Raw genomic sequence first — 11,324 nt, 5'->3', positions numbered from 1 at the left:
TCAATTACCAGCACTAGGCCAGGCTCATTGGGGAGTTACCCTTTACAGATTCACCATGACCCACCTTTGCTGGTTTCGATGCTAATTTTTTGTCAGTGCATCCAAGTGTAACCAGTCTTTGAGTTTCAGTGATCATATTTAAAAGAAATTGTTTTACAAGCCATAACCAACATAATATATGTATTTGTTTTCTCTGACATAGCAACCCAGGATTACAATTGGATAGAAGAACTTTGGCCACGGCTCAACATAGTCCACTCCAAGTATGCAAGCTTATTAAGATACATAAGTGAAGATTAGGAGGATGCCTAGTGAATACTGTTATAGAAAAATGAGTAGACCACTTTTTGAGAATTTCTGTATCCTAACTGAAAACAACTTGCCTCTACTGTAGAGAAACTTGAGTTTAAAGGAAATAAATCAATTGTCAGGAATATAGCTTTCCTTGGAAGATACCAAGGACACTAATAAAGCTGTAACTCATCGTACTTCAATAGCCCCTTTTTGTTACATGTAGCATTATATCTCTACTTTTTCTTTCAAAATACACGTAATCCTTATTTTTTTTTATCTTGGATAGATTTTTAGATTTTGATAGAAAAACCTCATTTATTTTATAGAGAAACTTTCTCTAAATTATACCATGAATTATTTCTTTACTTCTATGGTTTCATAAACACCTAATTCTAAGTATTGCTTCATTTGTTTATTTGCCTGTTTTCATTCGTTAATTTAAAAATAGCATGAGTCTTGCTAGAGTCAACCAAAGAGAGTAACATACCTTTATTTTTTTCTGGACTTTCATTTAATGATTTCCTTCAATAATTTTCTTGAGTAATTATTAGACCTACTTTTGTAACTCAAGTTTGGATTTTCATCCTGCCACAGTGTACTCTGGCTTGGGTCAATTCCAATATTCCAAAGAATACCTAAGTTGATTCTAGGTTTGTGTCCTACAGTTTTGTGTCATGGAGGATGTGGCTTCTGGAAATCTGAGCTTTCAGTTGCCTGTCTTTGGCAGTAGGAAAAAAATGAATGCTTCAATAAGCCCTCAGAGTCTGTTTTAATATGAAATTATCTACCTGTTCTCATAATTATTATAGGTTTTTAGCAGTATATTTAGGGTTTATATATCTTAGTGTATCTTAACTTTTATTTTAGAATTTTATTTGATTTTTTAAAATAGAAGATATCAGACAACTTTATATCGCCAGGTTACACTGAGTCCTTGTTAATGTAGGGCATAATTGGCCAGCTTGAACCACTGCTTTGACCAAGGATGTCTAAAAGTCAAATAGTGCTCTTTCTTGACCTTAATGTGGTTTCAAGAAAAATCATCTCCTTTTTCAGAAGTGTTGGAATGTGGTTGCTTTTTCTTTATATTCCGAAAGGTGAGTCATACTCTGCAAGATAAGGAAAAGACCCAGAAATATTGCTAAAGAGAAAATTAAGAATGGATTAAATATCAGATAAGTCACTTCGAGGTACAGTTTGACTGTCACACTGCACAATATGAGATCTAGACTTAGGAGAGTCCATCAGTTTTAGACTTCTGACTTGCTTTCAAATTATGGGTTCCTAAAGAGGTTATTGTTATAATGAGATCAGTGGAGAAACAATAGCAAATAGTTAATTTGATTATAGTGAGATTATACTTAAAAACACCTAGTATATAACACAATGGTATTCCATAGTGAGTGCAAGACATAATGCACAGGTGTGTTTTGTCTTTTTAAATGATCGCTAGTACACAAATGCACTCACTTTTTAACAAAGATATGTTAAGTAATAATTAGCACTATAAAAAGATTCCTGGCTATCCCCCAATAATAGGAATCTTAAGCACATAGAAATATAATTCAATTTAGAAAACCTTGATGTGCATATTTATGTTTTAGAAGTATGTAAATTTCATCAATATTATTTACAAATACATATAAAATTTGCTTGTCTGTGATATCCTTGGTCTACTTTTTCTTTGTGATTATACAAATCTCTGATTCTTACAAAACAATCAATAATTTCTTGTTTATTTTATATCTTTGGGGGAAAATATTGGAATTTACAAATACAACTATCAAGAAGTTTTCAAATGATAAATGTTCAAAAAAAGATGTATCACTTAGGCTTGCAAAATTCTTGTGAAATATTTTTGGCCCAATTAGTACTGGTTTAAAGGTTTATGTATCTGTCAAAAAAACAAAAACAAACAAACAAACAAAAAACGAACAACAAAAAAAATCTACCTACTGAAACTGGCTCAAATAAGGTAGCTGGTTGCGGTGGCTCACGCCTGTAGTCCCAACACTTTGGGAGGCTGAGGTGGGTGGATCACGAGGTGAGGAGATCAGGCCATCCTGGCTAACACGGTGAAACCCCATTTCTACTAAAAATACAAAACATTGGTGGGTTTTGTTGGGGGCGCCTGTAGTCCCAGCTACTCGGGAGGCTGAGGCAGGAGAATGGCGGGAACCCGGGAGGCGGAGCTTGCAGTGAGCCGAGATCGCACCACTGCACTCCAGCCTGGGCAAGAGAGTGAAGCTCTGTCTCAAAAAATAAAATAAAAAACAAAAAAATAAAAACAGAAGACATAAGGAAACCCCTTCTTTTGAAGCAGTCTCTGATTTGCCTTTGACACTCCTCAGTGTCTGCCCACAAGAACAAAAAATGGCAGATTACTTGAATGTTTAAGAAAGAAATTGATGTTAACAGTTGAACAATGAATTCAGTGTGTATATTTCATTTTGTTTGGCATTGCCTTTAGACAGTGCATAGAGACGATGGCAGCTATATTTCACCATCCTTGAAACATCTTTTTAATCACTTTCAAAAAGTGACCCAGACTTCAGAAACAAAGCATCCATTCATTCACTCTCCAGTCAACATTGATAGAATGCCTACTCTTGTGCCTATACTGACCTGTCTACTGAAAATAAAATTGTGGTTTAAATCAGCAATGCTTAAAATAAAATAATTTAAACTGCTCAATAATATTGCCCCTATGATCAATTTTAGTATTTTTAGGAAATTGCTTAACTACTGGGCTTTCCAATTTCCAATTTTAGAAATGCTCCAGTTAAAGATTTATAACGCCTGAAATCTATGAATAATACTTAATAATTCTAAATATTCGACATCCTTAGATAAAATATATAAATCACTTCTCTAACAAGGTAAGAAAAAATTGTCAGCATTTAATGGAACTTTAAAGTGCATTCTTAATGGGTTTTACTTGTATTTACCAAATGTAAGATAATTCAATTTGTGTCTAATTGTGACATTATTTTATAATTCTAATTATTTATAATGCTATTATAGGTTTAAATGTTGCCATTTAATTTACTACATCACAGGTTTATTCTGTTTAGTATAGAATTCAGGTAAAGCTTACGTAAAAGAGTGAATAAGCAATTGTTTAACATTTACCCATTCAGTATGTGTTTATTACTCATATCCAATAGATTCAACAGAAGCAGAATTATTAGAAAGATATAGAAACCTTACAAAAGTTAATGAAATTGAAGCCAATGTGATTCGTGAGCATAAACTCGTTAAACAGCCAAGGATCATGTGCCATGGGGGTACGCAGGAAGTGTGTGTCCATGTTTGTGTTCAACCAAGGACGTGTTCACTTCAGACACAGTCTGAAAAAGGTGCTCTTTGTGCAAAAAGCTGGCAGGGGAGAATCTCTTCCTTTACACTAGCAAACACAGATCATAGAGGCAGTGGGCAAAAGAGGTACAGGATAGAGCAGTAGCATGATGAAACTGAAAACCAACTCTTCTTCCGTACATGTCACCAGTCATATAGTTTGCTGAGCCTATTAAAGGAAAGTAAGACCTCAGTATAGAGCTAATAATAGTCTATGCCTCATATGAATGTTGAACAACTGTATAAACAAAGGCTGAGAATTTTTTGCAAATAATAAAGGAAGTATCTGTGCAGATTATTCTGAAAGAAGAAAGACAAATAAATTGCACAAAAGCATTTTAGTGGAACTTGGGTAACAAAGAACTGAGAAAGAAAATTTCCTAGACCCACAAAGCAAACAAGTAATTTTACCTAGTCTCTTAGTAAGTTAAGTTGAAATTAAATTCAAAATTTTACTGGTTGTTATTTATTAATTTTGAACACAATGATTTTTATATCACTTATTACTGATCAGTTGTATAGCATTTTCACTCCAGAGGACAGTGCCATTGTGTTTTTTTCGTGAGCATCTTTTCCATATAACTCTGGATTCAATTTCACTGTAATCCTGGGTTGCTATGTCAGAGAAAGCAAATACATATGTTATGTTGGTGTCATCAAAGAAACCAATTGAACTGAGGACAGACTAAATTATAATCTATGAGAACAGGTTAAATAGAGTCCGTGTACTTTCCAAATATTATGCACCCATTAAAAATAACAAACAGGATCTATAAAAAGCAGTCTCAAAGAGTTAACTAAGAGGTTCCTGCAGGTGAAAAAGCAAGGTACAGAAGAGTATTAATATGATTACAATTTTGTAAAGTCACTAATGGACCCCAAGTTCTTTGAATATATATGTGTATGTATGCAAACATTTATAAAAATCTATATAAAATTATGTAAGCATGAAGAAAATAGAGAAGAGTCCATACTCAGTGGTTAACAGGTTGCTAAGAGGAGTGGAGGTGCAGAGTGGTGCTGTTTTGAAGATAAGAAAAAAATGTAACAGAAAATCAAAGTCAAAAAAGAGGAGGAAAAAAGAAAGAAAGCAGGAAAGCAGTTCCTTAAAAAAAGGCATTCATTTGACAACATTGTTTATATATGTATGTATCATCATATATTTGTTTATGTGTAATAAGAACTTTTGAATTTGCAAGGAAAATGATTCTCGTTCAGAGTGATGAAAATAGTAAGTTGATACTCCACACAGAGCCTTTCTTCGTTCTTGAGGTTTATGCTTCACTACAAAAAGAATTTCCATTCAATTGCTTTCATCTACCTTACAAGAGCAATGGCAAATTCAATTTGTAAATGTAATTTGGGCTTATTTCTAAAAATAAATTTCCTGGACAATATGATGACACTCCATAGGAAACAAACACAGATAAATATTTAGAAATAAATTCCCTTAATATTTTCTAATTGTGATAGTTTCTGAATCCTAATTTAAAATTATACTAGTTTCAATGTCCAAATAAGAATATCAATAATTCTATTTAAAATCTGGCTGCACATGGTAACTTTTTAAAAAAAATTGTTTTGGAATTTGGTAATAAAGAATACATATGTAGTTTCTGTTTACAGTTTTGTTAAGTAAAGCAAAGATTCACGATTTCATATACAATGCAGAAAAGTATCTTTTTTAAATAATGAATTATTGAAGGATAAGAATGCAGCTATTTTTTCCAAAGGTATTTAGATATTTTTCTTTAACGTAATAAAGTAGATGAAGTACCTGTAATTCAAATATTATTTTATATGAATACAATTTTAAGAGCTTTAGCAGTTAACTCCTGAGAACTCCTGTAATATCTTGAATGTGTAGCAAACATTTTTTCCATACTGAGAAAAATAAATTTTGGCCAAATTCAGAATTTTTAGTGTCCAAATTAGTTGACTTTTATTGTTTTTGCAAACTTAGGTACTATAAGAGTATTTTTTTTTCTAAACCTAATATAGTCTAGAAAAAATTAGATACATAGAGTAACAACAAATAGTAAATTTCAAAAGTAGGCAAGTCTATTGCTGAGTGCCCCAAAAAAGGAAATGAGAATTGCTGAATTGTCAATGGTACTTCACATTTTGACCAACCTTCATCCAGTATCTAAAAACAGTCTAACTTCTTAATCCTTGAAGATCTTAGAAGAATTTAATGAGAGCTAACATTCTTTGAGTACTTTCTCTATGCCAGTTGCTGGTCTTGGTAATTTATGCATGAGCATATTTAACCCTTACAACGATTATGTGAAATATTTTAAAAATTTTATGAAATTCATTATTAATATTGTATACAAAACACATTAAATATCAAAAATATTTATAATAAAAATACTTAATCATTTTTATATGAAGAAACTGAACAACTAAAAGATTAAGTATATTGTTAGGAAATCTGGGCTGGGCACGGTGACTTACGCCTGTAATCCCAGCACTTTGGGAGGCCAAAGCGGGCAGATCACCTGAGGTCAAGAGTTCAAGACCAACCTGACCAACACGGTGAAACCCTGCCTCTACTGAAAATACAAAAATTAGCAGGACGTGGTGGTGGGCACCTGTAATCCCAGATACTTGGGAGGCTGAGGCAGAATTGCTTGAACCCGGGAGGCGGAGGTTGCAGTGAGCCGAGATTGTGCCACAGCACTCCAGCCTGAGTGACAGAGTGAGACTCTGTCTCGAAACAGAAACAAAACAGCAACAGAAAGAAATCTGTCTAGATCATTCAGGCAGGATGTGTAGAGCTAAGAATCAAAACCAGAGAACTCATACCCTTAACCACTACAGCAGGGTTTCTCAACCTCAGCACTATTGATATTTTGGATCAAGTAATTTTTTTACTGTAGAGGAAGTTACTGTGCATTGTTGGATGCTGTCCTCTGCCCATTAGATGCCACTAATTATGACAATCAATGGCTCTTGATATTGCCAAATGTCCCCTGGGGACCAATCTCCCAGTTGAGAAGCATTAGATTAAGGAACAGATAATAAAAATTGTGGTTCTATTGGGAAAGAGAGAAGGAGGAAAAGATGTTGGGGTAACTGATACTCAGTATTCACCAGATGTCTTGTAATTATTTATTGTCTTTGTCCTCTATTTTAGTACATTTCTCAAGACTTTGTTTTGCTTCTTGCTTCGCTTACCTCTAGTAGCTGTTCTATACTGGGTTATCAATACATTGCTTTTGAATACATAGACCATCCATTGGAAAAGGGATTTTTTTTTTAGTGCTCTTTCAACTCTACCCAACAGTCAATTTATAACAATTGTCAAAACTTCCCTGTGAGACAAAATTCCCTCAGGTTGAGAACTATTGTACTAGACACTGCCTCCTACTTGATAACCAGTCCATATATTTATATAAAGTTGAGTATTTAAAACTTTTATCAGATAAATTCTTTTGATTTCCTAGTGAGAATATTATGACAAGATAAGAAGCAGTCCCTATTTTAATGGTATTGCTATCTCCTTTTTCTTTTTTTTTCCCCAAAATGCCACTGTATCTTTATGTCAAGTCATACTTATCCTCAAATTCTGGATTCCAGACAGCATAAGCTCCTTGATGTTCTTTAAATGTGGCAAATTATTTTCATTTATCTCTTTTCAGAATGGCTACTCCCCCACCTTTATATATATATAATTCCTATTGCTTTTTAGTATTAATCTCTCAGAGCTTACACCTTAATAACCCAAGGCTTGGCTAAAGTTCCTCATACACTCCTATATATCCTGTTTGTATTTCTGACATAGCATGTATCGCACTTATTATATTCATGTCAAGTTGTTTTTTTAGTCACCCTAGCCTGTAAATTTTTTGAGAGAAAAATATGTCATCCCTTATATTCCACTGCCTAGCACATAGTAGGCCTCTACTTATTGAATGGAAGAAGGCTGGAATAAAATTATTTTGACACACAATGAAGGCCATTTATTGAAAAATTTACTTCCCCAAGAAAATGTTTTAAAATACGCTTATGTTAGCATATATCACATGGCAGCTTAGAGCATGCATTTTGTTGATCCTATGTGACAACTGAAGACTCTAAATAAACTTAACATACGTGGAAATGCTATGCAGCATAAAAAAAGTTTTGAGTGGTTAAATATCAACTTTGACATTGGAATTGCTCTGTGACTTTTATCTACATAATCTGAAATCTTCAAATAGTATTTTCTTAATACAATAATACCCAGGGGATTGTCTTAGGTATTGAATGAAAAAATATGCACAAATATGTAATGATTTTCTTGTCTATGGGCAGGCAGATGATATGTTTTGCTATATAAATCAGGATCTATTTCAGAATGACAAAGAAGAAACTACACTAAAGAAATTACCCAACTCACAAGAACCCAAATAAAAAGTAGATCATATTATCTGGGGCAAAATAGAGGTGCTATCCCAGGGAAATGACAATGTGACGCTTTGTGATTACAATTGGTCCAACAGGTCATGACACCGTATGTAAAAAGTGTATTTATGCCTTGACTGCTTTTACCACAGCCTCACCATGTATAATTTTTAAGTTTTATAGGACTAAATTTGCCTGAAAAAAAAATAAATGCTCAACTACAACTTCTGTCATTTTGAAGCTTGTTATATTTGGTAATAGTATACCCTGTTCTCCATAAACACTTAAAAACTTTATTGACTCTACAAGTGTTTAGAATACTATATATCCATGAAGACTGCATTGGAAAGAAACAGGAGGCTTCTACCTTACCTCTGCTCGAATATGTGTTATGTTGAAAAGGATGTTATATGTTATGCTCACAAAATCTTGAATTTTCATGGTCAAATATTCTGTGATTAAAATGTTATATATGTTAAAAGTGAAGATAAATTACTTGATTATATACTGCATTAAATAGATACCTTGGTTTGTGCTGTGCTAACTAAACAGTAACTAATCTTTAGAGAAACTACAGGTATAGTTAAAACCTATATCAATCTGAAGCTGCAAGGTCAACCTGGATTATCATAGCCTTCTATTTTAAATGAGGTAATTTTCCAGTACAAGTGTGATCAAAATGTATGATGTAATTTTTCAAAGATACACACTTTTATATGACTTTTAATGTTTGTAACCTCAAGTGACCATTGCTGCTCACTTTTATCTCTGTGCAATGTATGTATTCATTGATCCATCTAGATATATGTTCAGGCATTTTTGACTGAGGTGAGCTAGACTCTAACTTCAATGAACCTAGTATAGATAATAAACTTCATTTGCATTTTGTGTAAATTTAGTTTTACATTTCAAGCCTATGAAAACAAAGAGTTAATCCATATAATGCACAATCATGGAGCTTATATTCAGAATGTTTTCTTTTACTCCAAGAGTTTAGTTTATATATATAATGTTATATATATAAAAGATATTAAATGTTATATTACATATATTGTATTGTATATAAAAGTATTGGTTGTGTATTTAAAATTATTTCAGTGACTCAGATTTTAAAAGAAAATTTAAAAAATAGTGCTAAGCCTGTTTAAATAGAGAACTTTTTGTGGCAGGCGGATCACGAGGTCAGGAGATCAAGACCATCCTGGCTAACACAGTGAAACCCTGTCTCTACTAAAAATACAAAAACATTAGCCCGGCGTGGTGGTGGCAGGTGCCTGTAATCCCAGCTACAAGGGACGCTGAGGTAGGAGAATGGCATGAACTCGGGAGGCGGAGCTTGCAGTAAGCCGAGATCGCCACTGTATTCCAGTCTGGTCGACCAAGCAAGACTCTGTCTCAAACAAAACAAAACAAAACAACAACAACAAAAAACTTTGCCAAAAGTATATCAAATAGTTCTTGATTGATTCAAACTCCTTACAAACATATTCAAAATTCTATTACCTGGAGGTCATGGATAAAAGTTGAAGGTCATGGGTATTTAAGAATGTTTACAAATATTCAATGGTATTAATTCCTTAATTCTTTGTAATCTTCATAGCAAGTCTATAATATATACTATGATATATCACTTATATACTATATATATATGAATGAGAATATATACTATAATTATTTCCATTTACCAGTGAGAGAACTGAGGTCCAGCTAGGTTACATGACTGCCCGTGGTCACAGAGCTAAGAAGTAACTGAGATCAGAAACAAAGAAGACTGCTGCAGGATTTGTTTTTAAAACCATACTATAATGATTGTATCTAGAGTATTCTGTCATTACTCATACTATACTTTTAAGTCAATATCGCTATTTTCTGCAAATTGTTTTATTCTAAAGGAAACTCATGATACAATGACTTATTTTCTTTTTTTAAGCTTTATTTTAAGTTCAGGGTTACAAGTGTAGGTTTGTTACATAGGTAAATCTGTCTCATGGGGATTTGTTGTACAGGTTATTTCATCATCCAAGTATTAAGCATAGCACCCATTAGTTGCTTTTTCCTGATTCTCTCCCTTCTTCCTCCTCAAAATAATAAGAGCAACACATGACAAACCCACAGCCAAGATCATACTGAATGGGCAAAAGTTTGAAGCATTCCCCTTAAAAACTGGCACAAGACATGGATGCCCTCTCTCACCACTCTTAGTTAACATGGTACTGGAAGTTCTGGCCAGGGCAATCAGGCCAGAGGAAGGGAAGGAAGGAAGGACATTTAAATAGGAAGAGAGGATGTCAGACTATTCCTGTTTGCAGATGATACCACCTTATATCTAGAAAACTCCATTGTCTCAGCCCCAAAGCTTCTTAAGCTGATAAACAACTTCAGAAAAGTCTCAGGATAAAAAAAATCAATGTGCAAAAATTTCTAGCATTCCTATACATCAACAATAATCAAGCCTAGAGCCAAATCGCGAAAGAACTCCCTTTCACAATTGCCATAAAAAGAATAAAACGCCTAGGATTGTAACTAACTAGGGAGTAAAAGATTTCTACAAAGAGAACTGCAAACTACTGCTCAAAGAAATTAGAGTGGACACAAAGAAATGGAAAAACGTTCCATGCTTCTGGATAGGAAGAATCAATGTCGTGAAAATGTCCATACTGCCCAAAGCAATTTGTGGATTAAATGCTATTCCCATTAAACTACCATTGACATTCTTCACAGAACTAGAAACAACTATTTCAAAAGTCATATGGAACCAAAAATGAACCCGAATAGCCAAGGCAATCCTAAGCAAAAAGAACAAAGCTGGAGGCATCACATTATTTGACTTCAAACTGTACTAGAGAGCTACAGCAACCAAAACAGCATGGTACTGGTACAAAAACAGACACATAGAACAAGGGAACAGAATAGAGAACCCAGAAATAACACTGTACACCTACAACTATCTGATCTTAAACAAACCTGACAAAAATGAGGACGATTTTCTACCTTGAATGCGTGGGCAGAACCTCTCTTTATAAGTAACATACTTGAAAGAGATGATATTCTATGCCATTTCTCAAACGAAGTATAATTTGTGACTTGTGTCCAACAGCATAGCTGACTACTGTGTACTCAGTTAATAACAGGCATCAAAAGAGGGCATGACCTATATAATATTCTCTTATGCTCTTTTGAAACAAATATGTCATCAAGCTTAGCTAGTGAAAAAAAAACAGTCTAAAGAGGAAAATAGTAGTATAGACAAGTAAAGAAAGACAAGTATAATTTCTATTTTCCAT

The sequence above is a fragment of the Mandrillus leucophaeus genome, unplaced genomic scaffold (assembly GCF_000951045.1).
Source record: "Mandrillus leucophaeus isolate KB7577 unplaced genomic scaffold, Mleu.le_1.0 Scaffold102, whole genome shotgun sequence".
NCBI lineage: Eukaryota > Metazoa > Chordata > Mammalia > Primates > Cercopithecidae > Mandrillus > Mandrillus leucophaeus.
The sequence above is the reverse complement of the archived record's forward strand: the minus strand, read 5'-3'. Positions refer to the sequence as shown.